The following is a 13,015-nucleotide window of genomic DNA, read 5'->3' on the forward strand; positions in this document are numbered from 1 at the left end:
CCAAGATGTACCTGTGGTCAATCAGGTAAGAGAGTGGCGAGTCTCTTAGACGATACCTCGCCCGATTCACTGAACAGTCGAACAAGGTTGACCGCTTTGATGACGGTGACGCAATTGCCGCTATCATAGAAGGCCTGCGCACCAGTGACTTCCTTAAGTCAGTCGTCGACCGTGTCCCTTCGACCATGGCCGAGTTAATGACCCGAGCTAAGACCTTCATGGGAGTCGAAGATTACCTCGACGGCCGCAAGAGCACTAATCAAAGCTCTCGTCGTCGAGAAGAACCTAGTCACGATCAAGGCGAACCCCGTAAAAGACGAAACAAGGGAAATCAGGTTTCTAATAACCAACCCCATGTGCCCCAGAAGCTGTGACTTGCGGAAAACTTCAAAGGATACTCGTCGTTCACACCATTGAACACGGCGCCAGAACGGATCCTGGCTCTGGCACGTGACAAGTTCACGCCCCCGGCTCCAATGAAAAAGGATCCCGCGACTCGCGATCGATCTAGATATTGTGATTTCCATAGGGAATACGGTCATTTGACCTCGGAATGCTACAACCTTAAAAGGCAAATCGAGGCTTTGATCCAATGGGGTGAGCTGAAAGAGTTCGTGTTGCGCATGATTAGCGCTGCGGGCCCCGCCACGAACAGACAACAGTCTGGTCAGGGAGGAGGAACAGCCGCTTCCGCCGACCGAACCGTGGCTGCCGCCAACGCCAATCCACAGCTCCACGTGGTGACCACCATATTGGGAGGACCACAAGATGGAGATTCGGCCCGACAACGGAAGAAATTCCTTAGGGCCGTAACTCAGGAAGACGCCGCTATGCACGTTAACTTCGCGTATGAAGAACCTCCGTCCGTACCTCACGAGACGATGTATTTCACCAATGAAGAGGCCAAGCGAGTTGTGCACCCGCACAATGACGCAATCGTGCTCAAGGCCCAAGTGGCCAATAACTTGGTAAAAAGGGTTCTCATCGACAACAGCAGCGCTGCCGACATAATCTTCAAGTCCACCCTAGAGCGCATGAAGCTCGGGGGGCTGCGCCCGACTCCGACCCAAACGCCCTTGTTTGGGTTCACTGGGGAAAAGGTTATGACCGAGGGCATCATCGACCTACCGGTCACCTTTGGGACCCCTGGAGGAATTGAGGTTGTTCACATGGTCCCATTCTTAGTGGTCGATCAGGAGTCGCCCTATAACTTAATCATCGGACGACCCACGTTGAACCGGCTAAGGGCAATCACTTCCACGTATCACCTACTGGTGAAATTCCCCACCAAAGAGGGAATTAGCATTATGGCCGAAGACCAATCCCAAGCCAGAATATGCTATGTGCAAGGAGTCGATGGTAAATCCGCGGGAAAAACAGTCAACACAATCTTCCAACTGGAAGACGATTACCCATGGACGCAAGGAAGTTCGGAGAACTTGACCCCCGGGATGAAGTCGAAAGACTCAAGGTGGAAACCTCTGATGATCTTGTGCCAATCGTCCTGGACGAATCTAAGCCTGATCAGGTTGTAAAGGTCGGCACCCGGCTTCCACTCGCCATCAAAACTCAGCATACTGCCTTCCTCGGGGAGTTCAAGGATGTTTTTGCATGGACTCATGCGGACATGCCCGGAATTGATCCCGAGGTAATAGTGCACCGATTGAACGACGACCCGAAGGTCGCCGAAAAAGTGCAGGCTAGACGAACGTTCAACCCAGAACGATACCTGGCCATAAATGAAGAGGTCGAGAAACTCCTCACCGCAAACTTCATTCGAGAGGCTAAGTACCCCAAGTGGGTCGCCAACGTGGTAATGGTGAAAAAGCCCAATGGGAAGTGGCGAATTTGTATAGACTACAAAGATCTTAACAAAGCCTGCCCTAAGGACTGCTTTCCACTCCCGCGCATCGAACAACTGGTGGACGCCACGGCTGGCCATGAGCTGCTCAGCTTCATGGACGCCTATTCGGGCTATAACCAAATTCGAATGCACGAGCCCGATCAAATTAAGACAACCTTTGTCACGGATCGAGGTCTCTATTGTTATAAGGTCATGCCTTTCGGCCTTAAGAACGCGGGAGCAACATACCAGCGCTTGGTAAACCGGATCTTCGCCGGTCAAATTGGCAAGACAATGGAAGTGTACGTGGACGACATGCTCGTTAAAAGTCTACTGGCAACCAATCACGTACACGACCTAAGGGAGATGTTCATGATCCTCCGCCGATACAAAATGTTGCTCAACCCCAACAAATGCGTGTTCGGGGTTGAATCCGGGAAATTCCTCGGATACATCGTCAGCCGACGAGGCATAGAGGCGAATCCCGAAAAGATCAAGGCGCTCCTTGAAATGAAGTCTCCAAGACGAGTCAAAGAGGTGCAAAGCCTGACCGGTCGGATTGCCGTTGTCACGACCCGCGAGCGACAGCTCGCCCACGAACCGCGACTGATCAACTCAAATCTATACATAACTCATAATATAAACACATTAATTAAGCATAATATCTCATAAGATTATATAATAAAATAGTTTGCGAAAATTCGGGGAAATTTTTCGCTTTTATAACTTAGAGTCTTATAGCGACTCCTATACAAATATGTTCCGGAACGTTTTATCAGAAGATACTAACCCCGATTAAGAAACCCCATAGCCCATAGGTCAAGGCAATACGCGCTCGGTCTCGGTCTTCAATCTCGTTTCCCGCTTACAAGTTTTTCCCTTATCTACATTACCAAGGGTCATAAAACTATGAGTCGATTGACTCAGTAAGTGGGAGTCTATCTATAAAGTAAAACGACTAATGCCATGTGATGTGCAAACAAACACATAAGAATGCAGAATGCAGATACATATGATTGAAGAGCATGCCTAACGCGGGGCCTCGCTCTACGCTATCACTTGCCATTCCACAAGGTTATACAACATCCCCTGCTACAACCCTTGGAATGACAAGAAGCCAACCTCAGACTTCGAGCAGTAGTCATCAGTAGCTTAAGTGTTTTAAGACTGTCTGGGATCCACTAGTGGTACCATCTTCATTTGGGCGCCGGCGCTACGTGTCGTCATGACACAGCAAATGGGCTCGCCGGGGCGACCTTTCCCATTGCTAGAACGGGGTGCTCTCAGCAGCTCCCGTGGAGTACTCAGCGCCATCAGGACCGTCTTAGTCCTCAACACGAGTCGGAACTCGTGGGTACCACCGACAACATTATTTATTGTTTGGATACTCTAGCTTATAGAGTATACAACTAATTACAAACAGGAGAGCGTCTCGGGATAAATCCCGAAAGAATTATGGTTTCCCTTTCATGCTCGTTAAGTGTTTTAGATTGAAGACTCAGGATGTGACTCCCGGTACTTCTACCCTCGGCTCGAATCCGAGAGTCTAACATGCTCTCCTGTCACCTCCGATCTAGCCAAACTCTATGGTTAGCAGAGGGATCTAACAACAACAAAGCAACAACGTGGCTGGTTCAAGTTAGCGTTTGAACCTAACGGGCGTACCCGAACTAAGTTTTCAAGCAAGAGTGGCCGAAGCCTTAACTTTCAAGTTTATTCATTTTAGGGCTTTCACCTACTCTTGTTTACTAACAAGTAAATGCACAAACAAACAGGGTTATTCCCTTGGTAAGTAGTTGACTTATGTCTCCTCACTTACCCGGAAAAGATCGTCTGAAAATTGGTTGACTTCTGGAGTTTCCTCGCTTTTCACGCTTCCCGAGACTCTACACATCCTGGAGCGTTATCACGTTCTGAGGCGTCGAGAAACTAAAACCCAAAGTTGAAAATCATTAGTCAATGATCCGAAAGGTGATGACAAGCTTAAGGTTCGTTATCGGGATTCACTGCGAGTCGGTTCAAGGGTTCGAGAATTTAATTCACTTATTTCCCGGCTTTTCGGAATTTAAACTTATTCAAGACTCGTACGAATTCGTACCAGAGAATGAGTACGAAATAAAATCCAAATCATTATTTAACGAGTCTTAAATAAATTAAATGAATAATCCGAAAATAGTACAAACCGAGAATTCTAAATGGATTAACCAAAAATTAAATTCTCGAACATCTCTTAATAAATAATTAATAATCCTTGAGTACAAATCTCAAATCCAAAATTAAGACTCGAGTCTAACGCTATAAAGCGATAAACGACTCACGAGTGAGATCGAGCTTTAAAAATCTGTTCTGAATTCACTACTTTTCCGGCTTCAACGTGTTCAATTTCACCGGCTCTCGCTCGATTCTCTCTGATCTGTAACTGAGCTGTGAAATAAAAACGAATATCGAGTCAATTTACAAACCCAAACTCCCGACTCGACTTAGAATCCGAAATCAAACCACTAATAACATCACTTGTCACAAAACCCAAACTTGTCATAAAATCCTTAACCTTATCATAATATTCACATTTCAACTTTAAAATCAACCTAACCCAAAAACCGAGCCCAAAAATCACAAATCTCAAATCATTTCTCACCAATTCCAAACTCAATTTTACAAAATAAATCGACCAAATCCGACTTTCAATTTCTCAAGTCAAATTCACGATTTCACACTAAAATTCCCAAATCCTCAAATTCACCATATCTAAACCAAACCTCACAAATTTCAAATTCATCACGGCCTCAAAATCTGCTCACCAGGTACAACACAATTCCAAAACAGATTCCAAAATTCAAACAGAGGAACTCGCTTAATTGACCACACGGCCAAAGCACGTTCAACACATGAAACTCGGCCAAGACACAATCAAAACAGAAACCCATTCCAAAAACAACACTAAACCGAGCACAAATCACATCACAAAGCGTCAACCACGTTCAGACTCAAGAAACCCCAAATCAAACTCAACCCTTAACCCATTTTCGGCCAAAATCATTCAAAACCAAAGAAATCTACGTTCAAACAACAATTTCATCTCATAACCATCACTAACCGAGTTCAATGAGTAGTTAAACATCATTAATTCCTCATAAATCAACAGAGAACACGAAACCCCCAATCCAATTTCTCAAAACCCTAGTTTCCAATTCGGGTCAAGGAGATTTACCTTGTTTCTGGAGGAATTGGACTCTCCGGCGTGCTCTCTCTCGATTCCTGTGGCTCTTCCTTGGTTGGCGGCTTTGGGTGAGCTCGCGGCGGCCGTTCTCCTCGTCGGAGCGCGCGCACGGTCGCTGTGAGACGCGCGGGAGACAAAGTGACGAAGACGAGGAAGAAGAAGAAAGGAAAAGGGAGAAGATGAGGTGACTATGGCCGAGTGGTGAGGGGTTTCCCGAGCTTTGATGGCTGCTGGAAATTTTTTTTTTTTTTTTCCCCTTTCTTGTTTTCTGCAGAGTCGTGCGCGAGTGGAGGGGAAGAAGAAAAAAGAAGTGACGTGAAGAAGGGAAAAGAAGAGAGTAGAAGATAGAAGAAGATAAGAGAAGAAAAAAGAATCCCTTATTTGCTCATAGATCCCTCCCATATCCTCCTCTCCAAACCGACCCCAAACTAAAAAATTCTTATAAATGGGTCCCGAACTTTCATTACAATCACGTCCGTTGTAATGTAATTATTTAATTAAATCCGTGACTGATCGGATTTTAATTAAATAACTAACCCGAGAATTTCCTCGTTCGTTCTCGATTAATTTAAATATATTTAAGGTTTCTCGGAAATAATTCTCGTCCTTGAGAATTTATTTCTTAAATTAAATTCCGGAATATTTCATCGGAAAATAATTTACTACTCGAGACGAACTCGATAAATCCTTATTTATTCCGAGATTTTCCATTACCTTAAAAGAACTTAAGTTAACTCGATAAATTCATACGTCCATAATTCACTCATTAATTTAATTGTAACAAACGGAAGCTCGTAAATTTTACAAACGGCGAGATTCAAAAGTTATCCTTTACAGCCGCTCTGACACGCTTCGTGTCTAAAGCCACCGACAAGTGTCAATCGTTCTTCAAAGCTCTAAAGAAGGCGGACGGCTTTGAGTGGACGGACGAATGCGAAGATGCCTTCCAGGAAATGAAGGCTTACTTTGGGTCCCCACCATTCCTCTCTAAACCAGGAGAAGGCGAGATGCTATACGTATATCTCGCCGTCTCTGAAAGAGCTGTAAGTGTTGTTCTTGTCCGCGAAGAAGACAAGGTCCAATGGCCGGTCTACTACGTGAGCAAAGCCTTACTCGACGCGGAAACGCGCTACACCGAGATAGAGAAACTTTCTCTGGCTCTCGTAACGGCGGCTAAGAAGCTACGGCCGTACTTCCAAGCTCACCCAATCGCGGTGCGAACCGAGCATCCAATCGGTAAAGCTTTTCAAAAGGGAACATCGACTCGCATGGCGATCTGGTCCCAAGAATTGAGCGAGTACGGGATTGAGTTCCACCCAAGAACGGCTATAAAGGGGCAGGCCTTAGCCGACTTCGTGGCAGAATTCTCCTATACTCCCGATATGGGAAGAGCAGAAACTGACCTAAACGGTGATGCGTTAACTTGGAAAAGGAAGGTAGACCCGACGGGTCCCATCTGGGAATTGTACGTAGACGGAGCATCTAATGATCGGGGGGCTGGCGCCGGAATAATCCTGATTAACCCCGACGGAGAAAGGTTACGTTACGCCTTCCACTACGGCTTCCAGGCCTCCAATAATGAAGCCGAATATGAGGCGCTCATTGTGGGGATAGAGCTAGCGCAGAAGCTTGGCTCTCATAACCTGCGAATACACTGCGACTCGCAGTTGATCGTGAACTAGGTAAAAGGAGATTACACCGCCAAAGAACCTAATATGGTTGCGTACCTGGCTAAGAAAAACTCCAAACTCGGTGCCTTCTCTTGGTTCGAGATTCACCAAATCCCGAGAGAACGAAATTCAGAGGCTGACGCACTTGATCGCCTCGGATCTGGCATCGACGAAGGCGGATTAGGGACCGTACCCATTGAATTTCTCCCACAGCCATCCGTCTCCCGAGACGAAATCGGGATCATAGAGGTGGCATCTCAGCCGACTTGGATGGACTCAATTGTCGAGTTTCTGCGAAGAGGGGAACTCCCCGAAGACCGCAAAGAAGCCGATAAGCTGAGGGCCTTAGCATCCAAATACACGCTCCGTGAGGGCGTACTCTATAAGCGCGGTTACTCAACGCCGCTGCTCCGATGCCTCGATAGCGTTGAGTCGACCAAGGTCCTCCGCGAAATTCATGAGGGCATCTGTGGGAACCACGCCGCTGGAACTTCTCTCGCACTCAAAGCGCTTAAGCAAGGCTATTTCTGGCCTACCATGAAGCGAGATGCTTGCGAATGGGCAAGGCGTTGCGACAAATGCCAGCGCTTCGCGGAAATTCCGCGACAGCCTCCGACCCCATTAAGCAGCATCGTTGTCCCACGTCCCTTTGCTAAGTGGGGCGTGGACATCATTGGTAAGCTCCCTAGAGCGCCAAGGCAATACGAGTACGCCATTATCGCCATTGACTACTTCACTAAGTGGGTAGAGGCCGAGCCGCTTGCCAAAATAACTGAAGCGAACACGACAAACTTCATCTGGAAAAGCATCATATGCAGGCACGGTATCCCCGCCTCGATCGTGACCGACAATGGCGCCCAATTCGACAACACGCGAGTAAGAGATATCTGCGATCAGCTAAAGATTAGCAAGACCTTCTCCTCGCCGCGTCACCCTCAGGCCAACGGCCAGGTCGAAGCAGTCAACAAGACTATCAAGGGCAATCTTAAAAAGAAGCTCGAAGATAAAAAGGGCGCCTGGGCCGAGGAATTGCCATTCGTCCTATGGGCGTACAGGACAACCGCGCGAAACGCCACCGGCGAAACGCCATTCTCCCTCGCGTACGGGATCGAGGCTGTGGTCCCAATCGAAACCGAGATACCCACGTTCTGAGTCGACACATTCGACGAAGCAAACAACGACGAGGCTATGCGCCTGGAGCTGGATTTGGTCGACGAAAAGAGATCAGAAGCGTTCAGACGCCTCACCGCACAGAAGCTCAAAGTCGAAAGATACTACAACTCCAAGATCAAAAGGCGAACCTTTGCCGTCGGAAGCCTTGTACTCAGACGAGTGTTCTAGAATACACAAGTTCAAGGCGCCGGTGTCCTAGGCCCGAACTGGGAAGGCCCCAATAGAGTCCGCAAAGTCATTCACGACGGGACCTACTACATCGAGCACACGGATGGGACTTCGATTCGCAACCCATGTAATGCGGAACATTTGAGGCAGTACTACCAGTAGCTAGCATTCCCCACGTTTTTATCGCTTTTATTTCCTATTTTCAATAAGGCCTACGAGCCAATGTTTTAGGATTTTTCGTAAACGTAATAAAACTCGAGTTTTCCGTTTCAAATTTCGCTTTATGCAAGTTTTCCGGTTATCAAAAAATAACTTATAACCCTAAAACTTGGGGGGGCTAGCAATGGTAAGGAAACCATCAAAAGAACACGCTCCGCCAAAAAATTCGTAAGACGCCTACATGGCGCACGTAAGATGCCTACATGGTGCAACCCATGGCGCACGTAAGACGCCTACATGGCGCAACCCAAGACGCCTACATGGCGTACGTAAGACGCCTACATGGCGCAACCCAAGACGCCTACATGGCGCACGTAAGACGCCTACATGGCGCAACCTAAGACGCCTACATGGCGCAACTAAGACGCCCACTAGGCGCACCTAAGACGCCTACATGGCGCACCTAAGATGCCTACATGGCGCAACCGGGACGCCTACCTGGCGCGACCTGAGACGTCTACGTGGCACAATCCGACACACGTAAGGCGCTTACATAGCATGGCTGACTCACAATTGAAAAAAGCTTACGGAACGCAAACCACTCAAGAGATTGGAACGCCCGAAGTAAAAATCCTAGTAAGCAAGCGCTAAAACAAGTGCGCTGAATGGGAAAAACCTAAAAGAAAGCATGCGCTAAACACTTGCGCGAGAAAAATAACGAATAATAATGTCACTCGGCGGGATCATCGCCTACGAGATCGGCTCCGTCGAGTGGTGGGAACAACGAGTCGAAGAAGTGGAAGATGACCCCCCGAGAAACATTCTCGGTAGCTGTGGCGTCCCGACACTCCACCGCCGCCGCATGTCTTACCTCCTCAACCCCGACATCGAAGTCGTCTTGAAGGTCGGACGCGAGCTGTTCCGCCGCGGCCTTCTCCGCGGTGACCCAAACCACCTCATCCGCCAAGGAGTCGCGCTCGCGCTCCGCTCTAACACGGGCAGCCTCACTCGATGTAAGCTGGCCCTGGAGAATGCCAACTTCTTCTGTGCGCGATTCCAACTGGCGTCGAAGGTCCCGCGCCTCGCTCCGGAAGACCTCCGTCGATCGAGTCGCCACTTCGAGAGCTTAACGTTTCGTCGTTAGCTCCTCAGCCATCTTCGCCGCCGCCGCCTGAGCACGGTCGCACTTGCCGCGGGTAACTCCCAATTCCACGCGAGCCTCTTGAAGCTGCTCGCGGAGACTCGCAAACTCCGCCTTTGAGTGAGAACCTCGCTCGGCGTGGGCCAGCTGAGACTTCGCTTGAGCAAGCTCCTCCTGAGCACGGCTCATCCGCCTGATGAGGTCGTGAAGGATCTTCTCGCCCCGGGTCGCTCGAGCAAGCACCTGAGAAGGCAAACAGACAATTCAGCAAAAGATAGGTTCCTAACAAACAAAGCAAGAGAAACTTGCTCTTTGTGCATCGGAAACGCCGTGACGGAAGAACTCCACGTCACTGCTAGCCACGACGCTCTTCCACATCTTCATCGAGGATTGAGCGAGACCCAGGGAACATTCCCCTCTAACCTCCGCGGCCTCCACGTCGACCATCGAGTTCACACGCTTGGAGTCCGAGGACGTGTCGGGTAGAGCCGAGGAGGAGGGTCGCTTCAAAGAAGCGCGAGGGCCGTTCTCCGTCGGATGACCAATGTCGGGTTTCTCCCGACCGTTTCGCGCGGTAATCCGACAACGGACCGCCGCTAACGACTTCGGGTCCCGAGAAGCCTTCGCTAAACGCGCTCGAGCCCTCGCCCTAGCCGAAGAGACTACAAAAGCGACAAAGTCAAAACCCTAAGCTAAGAACAAAAACAAAAAGTGTGAAAATGTGGACATACCTTGAAGACCGCCGCTCGAGAGAGATGATGCGGCACTGGGAGCATTATCGGTCCGCTGACTGTCGCCCCGGCTAGGTGGAAACGGCGGGAACCACCCGGTGGAAGCCATCAGCTCAGGGGAACGAAATCGTTCGATGACCTTCCGAGCCTCCGACATTCCCCGGATCTCCTTCACGAAGTCGAGATCATCGGCCCCCGCGTCAGCAGAAAACTCGGTCAAGGGGTCGAACCGGAGCGGCGCGTCGCCAAAAGCCTCCGCCGAGACCCACACCCATGGTCGTCGGTTATACTTCTCTGAGTCCATGATCAGCTTAGTGTTCCGGCGATCGCGGGCCATGAAGAAACTGGGTTGCCCGGGCGCAAGGAAGACCGCGATGAGATTACGAAAGTCGATCACGGTCATCACCCGCTCAGTCTGGCAATGCCACTCCATGTGATACATCGCCACGATGCGATAGAACGCCGGACTCACCTGACACGCATGCACCCCCAAACGGGCGAGAAGCTGCTGAACGATGGGTTGAAACGGCAACCGCAACCCGCAGTTGAGACTCGCAACTGAAACTGCGGCAAACCCACGGCGAGGGCGGAAAGGACGGTCGCCCTGTAAGGGACGGAGAAGCGCCACGGACGATGGAATGGCGAATGCCTCCCTGAGACCGACGAATGATCGGTAGGTGAGCGAGCTCGAAGCATCGACCCCCGAACAATCGAAGTCCTCGGGAGCAGCAAAGCCCTCCTCGGGATACCACTCCGTCCTAGCAAGCGACCTCGCCGACACTATCGCCTCTGCGTCAGGGGTCTCGGGCTGAGCACCCCCTGGCTCCATGGAAGGGCCTCCGCCCTCTGGCACGGCCGCGGCAGTAGCCGACGGCCCCTCGGGACACTCCGGCGCGAGGCGCGAGGCTCTCAGCCTCTGGACATGTTTCTGAATCACCTCCGGGATCTTCAGACTCGGGACCAAAGTCGTCCACACAGTCAATCTCGTCGATGATCGACTCTAGCGGAGTCACTGCATCCACGCCCGCAATATCTCCCGGCGCGCCTTGAGGGTCCAAGTCGGACTGCGGCACGTCGAGGCAGGCTTTGTCGCGAACCCCCTCGCCAACTAAGTTGATCACGAGGCGAGAGGCAGGTCCCCTGGACATGGGATGATCAAACTCCCCACCTGTATCGCGCCCAGCTGGCACGCACTCTTCTTGAGGCTGAGCAACAGGCACGGTCACGCCCGGCTCGCCTTCCTCGAGCCACTGCTCTACTCCGCTTGGATTCTCTTCCACGTGCAGAGGAACTTCCCCTAATCCTGCGAAGAGATCATCCTCTGCAAGTTCAGAACCCTGAAACAAGAAAGAGAAATCAATCTCGGGACTCTCAGTTGAGAAAAGGGGAGGGACACCCATAATGCAAGCGTAAAAAAGAAACAAGCGTAGAGAAAGAGAGAAAAAATAAAGTGGAGGAATAAGAGAGATGGGGGTCTATTTATAGACTCCTGGGGGGATAGGAGTCGAAATCCTACTCCCACAAGGAGAAAAAACGGAGAAAAACTCCGAAAAGTCGGATTTCCCCCGCGCAAAGCGAGCCAACCCCGCGCCGCGCGGGTCGCGCCGCACAGACCGCGCGCTGCGCCATCCAGTGCGCGCGCCGCGCGGCTGCGCCAAAAAAAAAAAAGGAAAAATTTCCTTGGATGACGGGACTTGGAAAGTATTTTCCTCAAACACCCAGCTAAAAGGACAAAAAGTTCATCGCTGGGAACCTCCCGAGCGACAAACTTGGGAGTTTAATGTTGTTGGTCGTTTTCGGAAAACCCGAGATACCGAGAAGGTATGTCGCTCAAAGGGCCGATGGTCAGGCCGGAGGTCCTGAAGAGCGGCAAGCCTCCAAATCCTCGTCCAAACTCTTGACTCCTTGAGACTTGAGTCAGTTCCTCGAGTCGAGCCTCGCTCTTCGAGTTGAGCCTCGAGTCGGTCTCCTCGAGTCGAGCTTCGCTCCTCGAGTCGAGCCTCGAGTCGGTCTCCTCGAGTCGAGCTTCGCTCCTCGAGTCGAGCCTCGAGTCGGTCTCCTCAAGTCGAGCTTCGCTCCTCGAGTCGAGCATCGACTCGAGTCCTATCCGTCGAACAAACATTTGTGTCATGAAACCGAAACACCAAGCCCACAATAGCTCAACGGGCCCGGAAGCGAGACGATCGCGAAAAGCCCACAAAGACGAAGCCTAGCGCGCGCCGCGCCGGCAGGGCCGCGCGCCGCGCATTGAGCAGCGCTGCCCGCGCGCCGCGCGCCGCGGGTTGTGCGCCGTGCGCCGCGGGTCTCGCGCCGTGCATGGTGCGCCGCTGCTCCTTAGCGCGCCTCCTCTTGAAAAGGGGCGCGTTCCTAGTCCCACTGGACGCCAAATGACCCCCTTAAGGTCCCCAAACACCTATATAAACTCACTCCCATTGAGGGGAAGATCATCCATTCATCTCATATCGATACGCTCGATTTCTCACTCTTCTCTGCTTCTCTTGATGCCATTTTTGGCCTGAAGCATTCTCACAAGTCTCTCTCGTTCTCAGAGGTTCTGAAGCACTCACGGGAACTCCCCGGACGTCGCTCCCTCTGACTGAACGCCCCCCGGTGCTCAAGCACGCCCCTAGGGTTCTCGACTAGAGTTCCCCTTGCGCGTCTAATACGCTAGACGCGCACGCGATCTCCGAAGTTCTGAGACGCCGCCGAGGACCCCTCGTGCCCCGTCTCCTTCGTCGAGCACGCTTCTCCACCAAGGTTCTACGCCTCATACTGCGCTACACGCGCCTGAACTACGTTCTGACCTGATCCCACGCACGGGTACGTAGGGAGCCGACACCCAAGGCACGGTCACTCCTCCTCCTCACCCCCTACCTCTCCCGAGAGGCGGGTTGATCGGAGAAAACCTAG

General features: G+C 51.0%; 1 long non-coding RNA gene across 1 annotated transcript; it reads right to left on the reverse strand.

The window, feature by feature from the left end:
* Window positions 1-2,414: 2,414 nt before the first annotated feature.
* On the reverse strand, window positions 2,415-5,374 carry LOC149383127 (uncharacterized). Its single transcript, XR_016301794.1, has 4 exons — window positions 5,055-5,374; window positions 4,162-4,267; window positions 3,663-3,772; window positions 2,415-2,727 (listed from the first exon to the last, which is right to left on the reverse strand). It is a non-coding gene; the product is annotated as an uncharacterized LOC149383127 (long non-coding RNA).
* Window positions 5,375-13,015: the final 7,641 nt, after the last annotated feature.

The sequence above is a fragment of the Urtica dioica genome, chromosome 10, assembly GCF_054948205.1.
Source record: "Urtica dioica subsp. dioica isolate 48M chromosome 10, U.dioica_male_clone48M_v1_H2, whole genome shotgun sequence".
NCBI classification, from domain to species: domain Eukaryota; kingdom Viridiplantae; phylum Streptophyta; class Magnoliopsida; order Rosales; family Urticaceae; genus Urtica; species Urtica dioica.